Here is a 16436-nt window from a genome sequence, read left to right on the forward strand (position 1 = left end):
ACTAAGGGGGGGGGGGGTCCCGCTGGTTGTAAGACAGTAGGAGGGGGGGGTTAGAGAAGCCGCTGGCGGTATCCCATCTGGCCGACGGTGTCTTGGGAGAATCCAAAGTCTTGGACACGGTGCCCACAGAACCTCGGTCCGCAGACGAATACAGCTGGACCCTCTGTGGACGGTAGCTGCCGGTCCACAACGGAGAGACGTGAGGCGACCTCACTGGTGTAGAGCGCCGTCTCACCTGGAGTCCTCTCCGGGGGGTAGTTCCAACACTCCGCAGTGTTGGCCTTTATCCATGGAATAATCAAAGCACCCAAAGCATAATCCAAGCCGTGGAAGGCTCGCCGTCGTCCGGGTAGAGTAATCCAATATACAGGTCCAGTCGCTCTTGGCCCGGAGCTCCTCGGATGCAAGCACCACTAGGGGTCTGCTCAGCCTGGTTAAGCGTCCAGATAACGTCAGGAACGATGGGGGTACTGATAACTTTAGAACTCTAACCGAACGATGCACCATACATAAATAGACTATTATTAGCTTAATAGAATACGTCCAACTCGACGGTATAGTGCCAAACTATGACTATTCAGTTATTAATCTACACGATATCTCAATGCCTATTCTGGGCCAAGTAGGCCTTACTACACCACACGTGCGTCGTGGGGAGGCTTTGCGTCTGTCACTCTGTTGGAGGGTAAAGAACTGGACTAAAAGAAAGTTCTACTTTACTTGCGCCATATATATATGCGCTATGAACAAATAGTACCATTCGTATTTCGCCCGACATATTCCTGCGCGGAACCGGGGCTTGCCACGACATGTTAGGCGGCACGATTGAACTTGGACCTAGGGGTATGGCAACCTGGCGCCAGGTTCTCGTCCAATGGTAGAATGAAACTATTATGGGCTGTTTAGTAGACTAAAGGGATATTCAATGCATATTGTACAAGGAATATACAGGGGATATCAAACGATATACAAATACAATTAAATATATATATATAAATAAATATACATATTCGGTTTAATCTGATCCTTCACAACACATAGTATCAATGAGAGCATCAATAATACACCTGAGTGATGTCTAGTAAAAAAATATATATATATTTTTTTCTGGGCCCCCCCCCCCAGTGCTGGGCCCTTGGAATCATCCTAAGCCCCCCCCCCCCCACTCCGTGCAACCAAAGTTTTGTGAGCAGAAGCGAGTGCACGCACATATATATATATTTTGACAATTAATCATTGTTACATGAAAATATGTTTGCACCAGATTTAACAGAAGCTAATTTCCATCTGTATAGTCTATCCAGCTGCTAACTGTATTTGAGTGAGTTAAGTCTTGGTGTTATGGTAGACTCAGACCTAAGCTTTAAATCACAATCAACAAGTTGACAAAAACATAATTCTTCCATCTTAGAAAGATAGCTAAAGTACGGCCATTTATAAATCAAAAGGACGCTGAAAACCAGATCCATGCCTTTATCTCAAGCCGACTCGACTACTGTAATGCACTCCTTACCGGCCTCCCGAAAAAATACGATGATAACTATTTTATTGCAATGCACTATTGCATTATTTTATTCTATTTTACTAACTATTTTATTGCACTGCACTATTTTACTTTGTATCAGTGATAATCAAACCGTAAACGTAAACAAAGACGCATATTAACACTTTCAGCACCAGATGGCGCTGTTTACTGTTACTGTTGAAAGGCCAGCGCCTTTTAACATGGGGATACGTGGCTGTGTTTGCAGGCCTAAAGCTATATTATATATTATAGCTATGGATCTAATCATATTTCTTCCGGTCAAAATGCAAAAAACTGATCATTTTTCCATCCATACATTTCCGTTTTATATCGTCGTGAGATTCTCGTGAATATGAGTGTAGTTTCAGGGTGGTCTGGTGTCATTTCCAAAATGACAGACACCAAGCCACATCGTTTCAAATGGAGTGCAATAGCGGCCGCAAGGTGTTAGGCGGCGGTATTGGACTTTTGAGATCTCAGACCCATCCCCAGTGATAACGCAGGCTGCCGGCATGTTTTTATGAATGGAAATATCGAATAAAAGAAACAAAGATGAAAACCCGACTATACTCTGGTTTTCGGGGTCCTGGCGCTCAATGTTCGGCGAGTTAACCCTAGATCTTAGATCCTAATATGAAAAACAATGTGATTTAATGTTCTATGTCTTACCTTGACTTTGTCTATTTTACTGCTATCTATTTTATGCTTTATGTCTGCACTTTATGCATTGCTCTTGATCTGCCAATGTTGTGCTCATTTTATGCCTGTCTTTTTGTACTGCTGTGAAGCACTTTGAGCTGCAATTCTTGTATGAAAGGTGCTATACAAACACAGTGTATTATTATTATTATTATTATTATTATTATTATTATTATTATTATTATTATTATTATTATTATTATTATTATTATTATTATTATTATTATTATTATTATTATTATAAATTATTATAGTTTGCTTCATTAATTAAAGGGTGTGAATTTAAGTGTTCTCTAGTGCCTTTTGTCCGCTTTAAGGTGGTGGTATAAGTTAAAGGTTGTGGTGTCGAAGTAAAAAAAATCTGGGCTAAGCCCCGGATCTCCTACAATCCTAAATCCGCCCCTGGCGTCATTAGCGTGCGTGCAGTCAGTGTTGATATGAGCATCGCAACACTGCCTAGGATGGCTTAGAGTAGACGACAGACTAGAGTACAGCAACTTGCAATGGGCCTGGTCTACAAGATACACTATACGACTAAGGTACCCCATGTACATGTCAAAATACTTCCCAAAGGTCAGTGAATACCACGACCACAACACCAGAGGAAGCTCAACAAATCATGTTAAACCCAGATTCGGCTCAAACAAGGGACTAAACACGTTTCGCAATTATGCCACATCAATGTGGAACGCCCTACCCAAAGCTGTAAAGGAATGTGAATCCCTACCCACATTCAAAACCGCTCTAAAAGAGCACCTACGGGAGGCTGCAATTCGAAACTGGCCACCGTAAATGTCCAAACCCCCCCCCACCCCTCCTAATAGACAGTCTCCTCCCCTCTGTATGTATATATTCTCTCCCCACCGTATGTATATTTCTCTCCCACCCTCCCACCCCCTCCTAATGTACAGTCTCCTCCCCACCGTATGTATATATTCTCTCCCCACCGTATGTATATTTCTCTCCCACCCACCCACCTCCTCCTAATGTACAGTCTCCTCCCCATCATATGTATATATTCTCTCCCCACCGTATGTATATTTCTCTCCCACCCCCTCCTAATGTACAGTCTCCTCCCCACCGTATGTATATATTCTCTCCCCACCGTATGTATATTTCTCTCCCACCCACCCACCCCCTCCTATTGTACAGTCCCCTCCCCATCATATGTATATACTCTGTCAGGATCTATGGGTAACAGTACTGTATATTTGCATATCATATATGTCACAAATGTAACAGTACTATATACCTGTATGTCATGTATGTCCCTATGCCATAAATGTCATGTATGGTGTGTATGTCATAAATGTCACTATGAATTGAAAATGGGGGACCCTGATGTAAACAAGACGAAAGTCTTTCTCTGGTCTGCATCCCCTTACCAAGTATTGAGCCGTACTGTATTGTACCTATTCTGCAATCTGTTAAATAAAGTTTTCATTCATTCATTCATTCACGTGTTACGTTCCAGTCATTTTGATATATGCAGGCACTTCTTAATGTGTTGTTAATGTGCTGCCCGGGACGTGAGAATAAACGGTAAACTATAAAGTCGTTGCCCACACTAAGAGTGGTGACAATACACGGAATATTACAGTTATCAAACGGAGTCCATTGAAGAGATCTAGGCCAGATTTAGTCCCAGATACCCCAATTTGAGAATATTGTTTTATGATATGGTAGGTGGTAGGACTGCCCGTCTGTGGGTACTGGGTACTCTGATTGATTGATTGATTGATTGAAAACTTTATTAACAGATTGCAGAATGGGTACAGTACAGTACAGCTCAATACATACAATTGTTAAGGGGATGCAGACCAGAGAAAGACTTTCGTCTTGTTTACATCAGGGTCCCCAGATCCCCACTCTAAGTGGGGAGAGGGAAACCTATGGGAATCCTAAATAAGACATAAAACAAGATTGACTCAAGGACCCAAGCTTGCCCCCGGCCCCATCCGTGCACACACACGCACGCACACAATCCATTGTTGGTCAAACAAACCAGCGCCATAAGTCAAACATAATGATGCAATCACCCTGCTCTCGTCTCTGGATGGCGCTACAATCATTCTATCATCTTTCCATAATTATGTCAGGGAAACCCTGGCCTCTGAAACCCAACTCCAGAACGAGTCGTGACGGGCGTGAAGAGCCCACTTGACGTGACGTAAACAGTAACTACTAACTAGTCGTCGTCGTCAGCTCTCTGTGATCGAGGCTGTTTTGTCTTTAGGTGGAACCACGTTAGAAGAATAACGGGACAAGTTTAGCAGGATAACGTTAACGAACACTCTATTTGGGTACAGCGGCTGTCTTTTGTGATGGTAAGTGATCTCGTTCCCGCCCGGTTATGAATGTATTTTTAGCCTGTGGTTGAAATGGTCATTTTACTAGATTAGGTTAGCGGGTCAAAGACAGTTGCCAACGTCAACCAGCTAACGTTAGCTAGCGTTGGCGATCGAAACGGCTGGGGAATTAGCTATCTTAACATTTGCTAGTAGCGAGCTGAAATGCTAAACATCCAGGCGTGCCAGACGGACACTGTTGCTGAATAGTAATTGGCGTCACACTGAATGGACAACCTGTAGGGCCGATTACTGACCGGCACGGAACATGTTAACTTCAACGTTACTTTGTAACGTCACGTTAGCTAATGAGCTCACTTCTTCTAAAATAACTGTTAAATCGTGTGTGTGTGTGTGTGTGAGAGAGAGCTCTCTATCTGTCTGACACATTTGGGGTCTAGACACAGCTGCTACTATACATACTGACTGTACACTTGTCTAGCCTTTTGTTGCTGCTTTACACATCACTAGCTACCACCATCACACAGTCAGTGAACATTAGCTACAACAGGGATACATAGGAGTGTTCAGCTGAGCTAACTAAACCAGGGGTTCTCAACCTTTCTACTGCCAAGGCACCCCTGTGTTCAATCAAATATTCCAGGGCACCCCTACTGTACATACGATAAAGACTTTTCCGGTCCTGTCTTTTTTGCTACAATGATGACAAAAGTGCTTGCTTTCAAAATAATGTTTATTTAAGAAACCGGGAAACACATTTGTGTGTATACAGGCTATATAATGCATTATTAACAGGTGTTTCAGGTCTAAATGGCTTAGTACTGTTGATATTACACTGCTTGTAGTAGTAAATCAAATAGTATATTTCTTTAAATAAAATTACAGAAAATTATCACTAAAGTGCTATCTGTTGCAGCTTCACTCTTTTCCATAAAAATAGCATATTTGGATAAGTGTGACCATTTCTCAAACTGAAAATCATGTTTTTTTTTAAATACAGAAAAGGATCACTAAAGTGCTATCTGTTGCAGCTGCACTGTTCTCCATAAAAATAGCATATGGATAAGTGTGACCATTTCACAGAAAAGGATCACCAAGTTACCATTTCTCAAAAAATATAAATAAATACAGAAAATAAGCACTTGTTCACTCAGTGGACATTTCTAGCTCAATGCGAGGTCTGCTGCTGCTGGCTAATATACGGTCAATACGTGGGGAGATCTTTGACGAGGCAACACGCATGTCATCCTCAAGGCTCAACTTGGCCCTATATTTTGTTTTCAGAGCTGTCATGGATGAAAAGCCAGCTGATTGATTGATTGATTGATTGAAAAGTTTATTAACAGATTGCAGAATGGGTACAGTACAGTACAGCTCAATACATACAGAGGATGCAGACCTGAGAAAGACTTTCGTCTTGTTTCCATCAGGGTCCCCCATTTTCAATTCATCAGCTTCACACAGATATGTGGTGCTGAATGGTATCAACACCTTAACTGCTACATCATGAGATACTTGGTACTCAGCACCACACTCTGAAACGAGCTCTCCAGGTGGTATCAGATGAGATTTCAATGAGTTCTTCCAAGAGTTTGGATGGAGATGTGTCAGGAAGCTTTGTCTCAATGTTGTCTGTAAAGGTTTTTTGTATCCAGAGTAACTTGGTGATCCTTTTCTGTGTTTTATTAAATAATGATTTTCAGATTTTGAGAAATTGTCAAACTTATCCAAATATGGTATTTTCATGGAAAACAGTGCAGCTGCAACAGCACTTTAGTGATAATTTTCTGTAATCCAAAAAAATAAAAAAAAAATAAAATAAAAATCTCAATGCACCCCTGGCAGCTCTCTGAGGCACCCCTGTTGAGAACCGCTGAACTAAACTACCATCAGAGTGGCCAACAAAGGCAAATGGCAGTCATTTTAGTTATAGGGCAGTACAGATATAGTGGTATATGTAGAGGAGCTACTCTGTCCCACAAAAGCAAACGGCAATAAATTAAGTTATTGCTTTTTTCCTTTCTAGGGCAGAATTATCGTTTAGTCTGTGAATTATATCACAGCCTATTGGTTTCTGTCAGTGGCAGAGATCAATAGTTGTGATGATGGAAAAAGAACAGATCAGTCAGAGCTCAAGGTATCGGGTATCATGCTCTGCAGAGTCCCACACTGCCCCAAGGACAGGACACTGTCAGTACTAGAGAGCACAACAGGTGCTTCTCAGTTGTCATCATCACAGCTGCTCCGCCTGTGCCAAGAACCCTCTCCCAACAGGTGAGAAAGCCCATATCGTCTGCTCTGGTTGATTTGAATCGTGCATTTGTAGTACAATTTGAGTCTCGCTCGGTTGCTTGTTTCCAAGTAGGCTGCGGTACAGATAAGGTGAGATGGGAATCGCTCCATGAGATACTGAAGGTGCAGGGAGCTGAGGGTTGTAAGGCTCTTGGGTCTGAGGAACAGGTGGTGATTCTGTTGCAGATTGAGGCAGTTTACTAAATTGTGTAGACTGCAGTAGGGCTGGAAGCCGAGCAGAATATGAACGTATACCGCCATGGATCCATGCAAAGCTATGGATTAATTTTTAATGTACCGTCGTCCATGATGTATATAAATCACAAAAATACTATAATAATTTGAATACTATGTACTGTAATTGTATTACAAAAAAAAGAAAGTACAAAAGATGTCAAATCCCACTGTAATTTGCACAGGAAAAATGAAATACTATTATACCATAAAACATAAGAAATGATTGTGATATTAATCATATTATATATTTTGACCATCCTTTGGTCCTTAAATAATTTGTGGGAGTTACACTCTTTGTGAAAAGTGATTATGGAGAGTTGGTGAGGTGGAGTGTGTGGCTGCTTGTATGGGTCACTCAGAACAACTGTTGCAGGCTGAGGCTGTTAGATTTGGCTCATTGTTCAACAAAAAACACTGGGATATAAGTTTAGCCTAAACCATTTGACCTTTTATGATGTGGAATAATTTGACCAGTTCACAGAGTTGACAGAATGACATGTTGCAACATGGAGAGATCTAGGTTACAGCAATGTTAGAACTCTGTAGAATGGTGAGCTAACAAAGTATTTATAATACATGAGAGAGTAGACAAAACTAAGGCCCCGTTTAGATGGAAACGCTAGCAGGTGAATCCGCAAAAATATTTTTACGGATGTGCCTTTCGTTTATACGGAAACAGCGTTTTTACGGGGTTGTGCGGGAGCTTAGAGGACTGTATATAATTATCACCTTAGGGGGGTGTGGTAGGATGCCTTAACTCTTAAACTAATTGTACCAAATACACAACTGAGTGAATAACTTAAAATGGAGTCACCTAAACTAGAAAGAGCGAGGAAACTGTTTGAATCATAATGCTTTTATATAAGCAAAAAAGGGGGAAAAAGATACATACAAAATATTGTTATCACATTACACAATGCCTAATTAAATACTATTACTAAATTATTTAGATGGGCGCCCAAATAGTTCTATTAAAGTGTTCTGGCCAAACGTTGCCGCGGTTACCACTGTCAGAGGAACAATTCCCTCGGCAGGATGAGAGAGATGGAGAGAGTTAATAATCCTGGGGGTGAGAAAAGGACCCGGATGAGTTCTGTGATGAGGAGTAGTAGACCGCTGCGTGGTGATGAGGGCGGGAAGACGCTGCCTGGTCCAATAGGCGCCACCAGTCTGCTCCTGCAGACCAGATGCGCCGCTGTGGTGGATCCGAGTGTCTCGCTCCGCTCCGTGGTGCTGCACGGCGCACGCCGACAGCTGCTGCAGACACGCTGGTCCCCTCTGTACCACAGGCTACTGCTATGGCTACTTCTTAGGACTAGTTGTGTCCTTTTACAGCGACACAGACCCTATCTAAATGTTCTCTGGTCTGTGTTATATATCGACTGATATGTCCAGTATAGAGCAGCTATCGAAGCATGAGCCGAATCTACTTTAGGTATTAGCGCCGAGCTAGCTAGCTTCGGCTAACTGGTAACGATAGATGGGGAATACTATAGTCCGCTGTAATATGCTAATCCCAGACGTTTACTAAACATCGGATTAGCTGGGTACTAAAACTCACTCTCTCTTGGTGGTATAATGTCCGCTTGGTAAGCCACTTTACATACTTGGTCACCGTCAAACTATAACGTTAACGAGAGCAACGCTGGTTGTACGTCTGCTCTCGCTGGGTGTCCGGTCAAGTTCAACGTCAACAACCTCATAGAGGAAGTGACGCATTTACGAGGGAACACTAAACCACCTCTGGCCCACTAGAGGGCAGCACCGCCATACAACCTGAGATGCCATCAATAGGCAGACAGTGCAACATTATGTGGTAAATAATAACTTAACTCCCACATATTAAACAGGTTTGGTGAACTTAAAGGGGGATTATTTTAGGTCTAATTTTACCTAATTGCAGACCCTTCAGCACAGGGTGAAACCGCAAAAAAGTGAGACTACCTTCCAGGGTGGAATTCCTAGAAAAGCAAAACCTTTGCGCTCTCGTCTAAACTATCAAACCGTATAAATCTGTTAAAACGATGACGAAAGGGTTGTCACGGCTTTGGTCGCGCGTACTGCTTACGTCACAGGTAGCAGGTAAGCGCCAGTAGCCAAGACGTAAACAAAGCAAGTATGTCTGACTATATCAACGGAGATCACTTGAAGGCTACATTGGCAGTACTTTTAAAGACACAAGAATCAGTCCAGTTTTAAGATACGCTATTGGAGCTGGAATTACCGCGGCTGCTGGCACCAGACTTGCCCTCCAATGGATCCTCGTTAAAGGATTTAAAGTGTACTCATTCCAATTACAGGGCCAGCAGGTGCCTCGACTGGCCCGCGCCGTTCTGTGTTCTGAACGTAGCGTTATAGCAGTACTTTTAACCCTTTCACTGCCACACGACAGAAGGTTAACCCTTTACTATCACACAACCGGCTGTCGTGTGGCAGTGAAAGGGTTAAATACACAAGAATCTGTCCCGCGGCGTGAGTGGACCCACTGTCTGTGAGTGACTCTGCTTTGGTCCAATCACATTCCCCATCCACAGTCTGCGAATCAGAGGCAGAGTAGGGCGGGTCTTCACAGCACGTCATGTGACATATGCGCCAATCGTGTGACAGCGGTGCTCCGTCGTTACAGCCTCGTCTGCACAGAGAATTCCACCCCAAAACGCTTGTCTAAACGCAAAATTAAAAGTGAAACCGCAAGACGACTTTTGCGGTTTCTGTTCACAAAACGCTCGTCTAAACGTAGCCTAAGTGGTACCTTGATGTACAAACTGCAGAGTATGAGAAGGCTATGTGGACAGAAGGCTACATGGATTGTGTGTGTGTTATGTCAAATATGTGAAGGCTATGGATATAATGCACGCCAGTGGCGGCTGCTGACCAAATTTCTTGGTGAAGCACAAAATTATCATATTATATTATATATTAAATTATATTTTTTAAACATCCCCAACGCTGCAACACCCCCATTCCTCCCTGGTGTCAGGCTCCTCATTCGCTTCCATTCATTTTGGGGACCATGTTTAAATATCATACTTCTGAAGTATAAACAAACTATACTGCTGTGACGATTTCAATAAAACAGACCATTCTGAGTCAATGGTACAGCAAAACTGTACATTGGAATATCTAACATGTATTTACCACCTTCCTCTGCACGAGGCCACAGATGGGTTTTATGTAACACAAGGACAATGAATGAATGAATGAATGAATGAATGAAAACTTTATTTAACAGATTGCAGAATGGGTACAATACAGTACGGCTCAATACACACAATCTTTTTTTTTTTTTTTTTTTTTCCTCCTTTTTCCAGATTTTTCTCCCATCCCACCCTTCCTGGTTGTTGCGTACTTTCCCCTACTGTTGGTCCGGGAGACCGGAGACTGTCACATGCTTTCCTCCGACGCATGTGCAGCCTGGGGCAGGCCAACCTGGCCGCGCAGGTTCTCACCGGGGAGAGTGTAGCGTGTGGGAGGCCACACTATCTCTCCTCAGATCCAACCCTCGCTGAGCAGGCGCCCTGACCGAACTGTAGGGGTCGCTGTCCACAACGCCCAGGACCCACCCTTCAGCTTCCCACCCCCTGATACAGCCAATTGTATCAGCGTGAGAGGACAGCCAAGCTGATAGCAACGCCGGGAGCTGGATTCGAACAGGCGAATCCTAGTGCCTCCCGGTGTTGGTGACGAACGTAATCTCCGTGCGCCACCTGCCCCCCAATACACACAATTGTTAAGGGGATGCAGACCAGAGAAAGGCTTTCGTCTTGTTTACATCAGGGTCCCCCATTTTCAATTCATACCTAGGAGAGAGGAGGAGTGTTGGGGACACAAGATCCCAATGCATTGTTCCGTGGGATTATTCCCCCCCCCCCCCCCTCCCCACGACGATATTAATATTTGATTAGAAACGCAAGCAAGGCTTGCCGCGGGCGACTCATGTGGTCCTTGGGGGAACCGTGTTTGTGTATTACACACGCAAGGCCACAGCGGGCCAATTAATTCATAATCACTGTAAAATATATATATATATTTTAAATCCACTCACCACACAACAGCCAAAGCTGTGACCGATCTCATCTTCCATTGAATATTGCAGCTTCTCCATCGTGACAAGTCCGACTCGAGTCGAGACACGTTCTTTTATCCCATGGAAAGTGTAAACAATTGATCACTGCACCACTTCCGGTATTTTGAGCTCATGGGAGGTTCGGGGGGGAAGGCAGCGCATTCATTTGATTCCCTCGCGCTCTCGTCCCCCCGCCCCCCTCCTCCTCACGAGCTCCATGTAACGCGGAAGTGCAGTGGTCTATGCCATGTCACGCAGCTTCTCTCTGATTGAGTCTCAGACCGTTGAGGGCTGTCAATCATTCAACCCGCGTTCATGAGTAGCGTGCGCAAAGTTGCACGGGCGGGGCTTAGATGACTCAAATAGTCTATTTTGATTGGATAATAGAATAAAAAAATCAACCCGTGCAGGGAAAGTTGCACTTGAGTGATTGACAGCTCGCATTACTGCAGTTATATGAGCACTGCAGGCCTGATCAAAGAGTTCAGAGAGCTTGGCCATTTTTGAAGAAAAAAATAATTCACTGGCATTTTTTTTACAGAGGAAAACATTTAGAATAAAAAAAAAAAAAAATAATAATAATAATAATAATAATAATAACTAAAAATGTCCGATTAGTAATAGTTCCCACTTCCCAGTGACTATCAAATAGCAATTTTGTGAGTGTTTCCCATCCCTGCTCTGCTGTATCTCAGTAGTAGCACAACCCTGCTATGTTATTAAGGAACCTAAAAAAAAATTTCTCTGATTGTCATGGTTTGACACTACATTCTGGGTGACTGTAACAGAAATGTATAGGAGTGTGTCACTGCTTTAACCTTTTGAGAAACCGTGTTTTTGTAAGTTATTCATGGTTCTTCCCTTCTATGAAAGGTGTTTATGTGAGGTTGACGATAAGACCAAGGCCAAGGCACGTCTGGTCTTGTGTGATGTAGAATTCTTGTCTAGTCAGAGCAGTGCTAAATATTTTTAAATTATCTTTTTCTCCTCGACACAAGGCCACTGGCCATGACAACATCCCCTCCAAATTCCTCAGAGACTCAGCAGCCGCTATCACCCCAGTCATCACACACATAATAAACCTCTCCATAAAACAGGGACACGTCCCCAAGGACTTCAAAATTGCGAGAGTGACCCCTCTGCACAAAAAAGGCAGTAAATTAGACCCAGGCAACTACCGCCCTGTTTCTATCCTTACCTCCATCTCGAAAGTCATGGAAAAAATTGTATACGAACAGGTCGAAAAATCTGCATATGGCTCGCTGATAACAAACTATCATTACACATGGGCAAAACAGAGTCCATTCTCTTCGGTTCAAATAACAAACTCAGCAAGACCGACGGCTTCTCAGTTACAGTGGGTGACAATATTGTCACAAGGAAAGAAGATATTACCTACCTGGGTTCCATCCTAGAGGCAAATCTTTCCTGTGACAAAATGGCATCCAATGTAATAAAAAAAAGTCAACCAACGAACTCGATTCTTGTACCGGATCTCCTCACTGGTAAACAAGAATACCCTGAAGACTCTGGCAGGAGCACTCATTCAAGGGTACTACGACTATGCTTGCACCTCATGGTACCAAAGCACCTCAAAGGCGCTAAAAACAAAATTACAAACATCTCAAAACAAACTGGTCAGACTACTGCTTGACCTTACTCCTAGAACCCACCTCACCCCTGCCCACTTTGACAACCTAGTAGGATGGCTTAGAGTAGACGACAGAGTACAGCAACTTGCAATGGGCCTGGTCTACAAGATACACTACACGACCAAGGTACCCATGTACATGTCAAAATACTTCCCAAAGGTCAGTGAATACCACGATCACAACACCAGAGGGAGCTCCACAAATCATGTTAAACCCAGATTCGGCTCAAACAAGGGACTAAACACGTTTCGCAATTATGCCACATCAATGTGGAACGCCCTACCCAAAGCTGTAAAGGAATGTGAATCACTACCCACTTTCAGAAACACTCTCAAAAAACACCTACGGGAGACTGCAATTCGAAACTGGCCCCTGTAAATGTCCTAACACAACCCCCTCCAATGTACAGTAAATTACCAAGTATGGTCTTGTCAATATTCCAATGTACAGTTTTGTTGTACAGTGAGCTGTACTGTACTGTACCCATTCTGCAATCTGTTAATAAAGTTTTCAATCAATTCAATCAATCAGATTGCATTTGAGGGGTCCAAATGGCACAGTGAATGATACTAGTAAACTTGATATAGGATTATTTCTGTAATCTGAATGAATTGAATGGAACTGTGTCCAAAAACTAGACCGCTAAGAATGGAAATATGGAGACAGATGTGCCTTGTTTCCTGCATGTTCTTGGTCTGAGCTGGTGGTGGCAGGCGGTGTCGGGCACCGCATGTGAAATTAGCGGCCACCAGACAAATCCTGGTACATTTTGTGGCTGGTAGGATAAGATTGTGTCTACTCTACCAGACACTTTGGCAGGTAAACTACCAGACTCTTTTCTATTATATTATCCAATTTTGCAGGTAGAATAATTAGTGTATTGAATTTCTGCAAGAAAAAAAAGTGTTTGCCTTTGTTTGGTTACTGGTAGAAAGGATTGTGATTGTGACAGTTTGTTTGGGAATTTATTCAATTTAGTTTGTGGTGACGTGAGCCTGTCTGATATTGTGGTGGGCCACCATGACAAAAGTATGCAACAATGGAATGCTTTTTCAAGCAAAGCCTTTTTAAATTTCCATCCCCCACCCTTTTGAAAATCAGATGATGTTTTCTCACTCAATGAGCTCTCTGCATTTGGGTTAAACTATACCTTCTACACTACCTAATATAAAGTAGGCTATAATAATAATACCCATGTTTTCTAAAGGACTACACATTTTGTGTGTGTGTGTGTTTCATTAGAGTTTAAGTTTGAATTTGACACCCAAGAATAAAGAATGCACCAAGGCTGAATTCACACTGAAGTGAGTTTGAAAGGGAGACGTTTTCCCCCTTTGTTAGGCTTCCTGTGTGTCGGAGCCTGAGGTCTGGCTTTTATGGGGGATAGTTGAGGTGGTGTGACTTGAGACGGACAGGCCACAGCCTAGTCACTGATCACACAAAGAAACAAGGACTGAATGCTTCAAAGCTTCAATCACTGCCATGATGGTAATCTGTCCCCAAATCACTGCTGTGTTTCCTTCTTGTTTTGCCCAAGAAATGTCTTACAGAAATTATAATCCAACATTCATTTAGAAAATTAGGAAATGTAGTCATGGGAACTTTCAGAAAACCCATCTACCCCATAGTGAAGCTTTGGTTATTCTCTGATAATCACTACTGAAGCTTTGATTGTTGGATGATAAATAATCACTACTGAAGCATAGATTATTCGCTGATAATTACTACTTTGAAGCTTCGAAGCTCAAGAAATGGTAATCGGAACCAGCCCTAAAACACACACACAGGGGCGTCACTGGATTGTAGACAAGAGAAAAGGGCACAGCTGCTTAGAACCTCACCTAATGACTACTTACCATCACCATGGAAATGGTTCTCTTCCCAGCCAGCCAGCCAGCCTGTCTCCTTCAAACAGAGTGTAGAGAGGGAGACTAGAAGCCTGAACACAAGTCGGTTTGGATTGTTATTGGTGTGATATAGGACACTGAAGGGTTGTAATGGAAACTTATGCTCCGACATATGTCTGTGTGTGTGTGATTCTAGCCTCCCTGTGATTCTAGTTTGGAATGTGTGTGTGTGTACGGGCATGTCTGGTGTTTTTTCCACAGCAGTTGGCTGTTCTGTCTTCTCCCACAGCAGTGGACACCATCACAGATGACCCTTTACTCTCAATTGGCCTCATTCACAAAATGTGCTTATGCACAAATTTGTTCTTACACATTACACTACACTACAGTTTTTTAGCCCTCGATTTAGTCTTACTGCTGGCTTTGCTTCCTTTTTTCTTTTAATAAGCAGTGTTGTAACAACAGCACTTCATTATCTGAGGAAATATCTGATATTGGTATCGGCCTAAAAAAAAACATATCGATGCATGTATCCCTACTTCCTATAGGTCAGGAGCCAAAATGGGAGCGTGAGACTACGGTAGCAAACATCTCATGGGTCCCACATAATGACGGGAACCATTTGTGTATGAGTCTGGCTCTCAGCCATAAAGAAAATATTTCTCATTCACGTCCCACTCCCAGGTAGGGTTGCCACGGTGATGTGAAACTGCCCATGACTAATAAACGCATGACAACACCGGTATTACTGGTGGTGACCCTCTTACATTTGACTAAATTACACTCAATATCTGTAGAGCGCAGCTTACTTTAATCTTTAACGTTATGTGGCTACATTGATCCACTGTGTCTGTCCGTCTACGTCTGTTTTAAATTCATTTTCAATGACTAGTATCCATTTGTTGGACAGACAGAGTTGACGTTATGTTCTAATTAAAAATAAAACCAACGGACAGTAATACCTTCTGTCAATTTTCTATCTGTTCTGTTCTATCCGCCAGGCTGATCAATGCCTCAGGCCCCTCCCCCCCCCCCCCCTCGGTACCCCCCCCCCCCCCCCCCCCCCCTCTGCCCCCAAGTGACACTGGCTAAATGACATTGACTGCACTGCACTAGTCCGTACTGGATCTCTGCACACTTCACTTTATATATATATATATATGTATTTTATTTATTGATTAATCCCCCACTGCACTGTTTCGTTTCTTGTCTGTGTTGGTGTTTGTTTACTGTGAAAAAAGAAAAAATGCATACACTGTATTGCTGCAACAATTACCAATGTGTTTACACAAATGGCTCAATAAAGGAATCTGAATCTGAATCTGAATCTGAATCAATGTAGCTGCAGCCTTATTTAGCGCATCTCGCAAACATACTGTTGCTGGTCTGGACTAGTCCTCTGAGCTCCTCTCCAGTCAATCTGCTGCAGGGTTAAATCCTAAATATTTCCAAATCCTCTGCCATCGTGCAACCTGTCGTCTCTAGAGCCTCCTTTATCTCCTTCACGCAAAGTTAAATCTACTCTCAGTAGGGGTGTAACAAAGCATCGCAATGCATCGATCCTAAGGTCGAATCGCATCGCATTGAATCTAATCGAATCGTGGTCAAATGAAGAATTGCAATGCATTGAATCGTTGCCTGAAGAATCGTAATCGAATCGTTGTGGGGTCAAATATTTACACCCCTATTATTATAGTCCATTCATGCTGAGTGAATCAGTTCCCCCAGCCACATTTGTGTATGAATTCTTTTGGGGAGAATTAACTGATCAACTGGTCAAATGAAGAGATTTCATGATGCAATTAATCT

The 16436-nt window shown here is 42.8% G+C and overlaps 1 protein-coding gene across 3 annotated transcripts in view; it reads left to right on the plus strand.

Annotated features, from left to right (window-relative positions):
* The first annotated feature begins 4374 nt into the window (after positions 1-4374).
* The window catches only part of mfsd13a (major facilitator superfamily domain containing 13A), a 35095-nt gene continuing 23033 nt past the window's right edge, over positions 4375-16436 (plus strand). The window contains exon 1 of one of the 3 annotated variants that reach the window (XM_084322777.1): positions 4375-4551. The gene's annotated coding sequence lies outside the window, so the exon portion shown is untranslated. Of the gene's footprint in view, positions 4552-6701; positions 6808-16436 lie in introns of those variants that run through there. The other 2 variants (XM_084322779.1, XM_084322778.1) reach the window with 2 other exon arrangements.

Source organism: Notolepis coatsorum (genome assembly GCF_963971535.1).
Source record: "Notolepis coatsorum genome assembly, chromosome: 10".
Taxonomy (NCBI): domain Eukaryota; kingdom Metazoa; phylum Chordata; class Actinopteri; order Aulopiformes; family Paralepididae; genus Notolepis; species Notolepis coatsorum.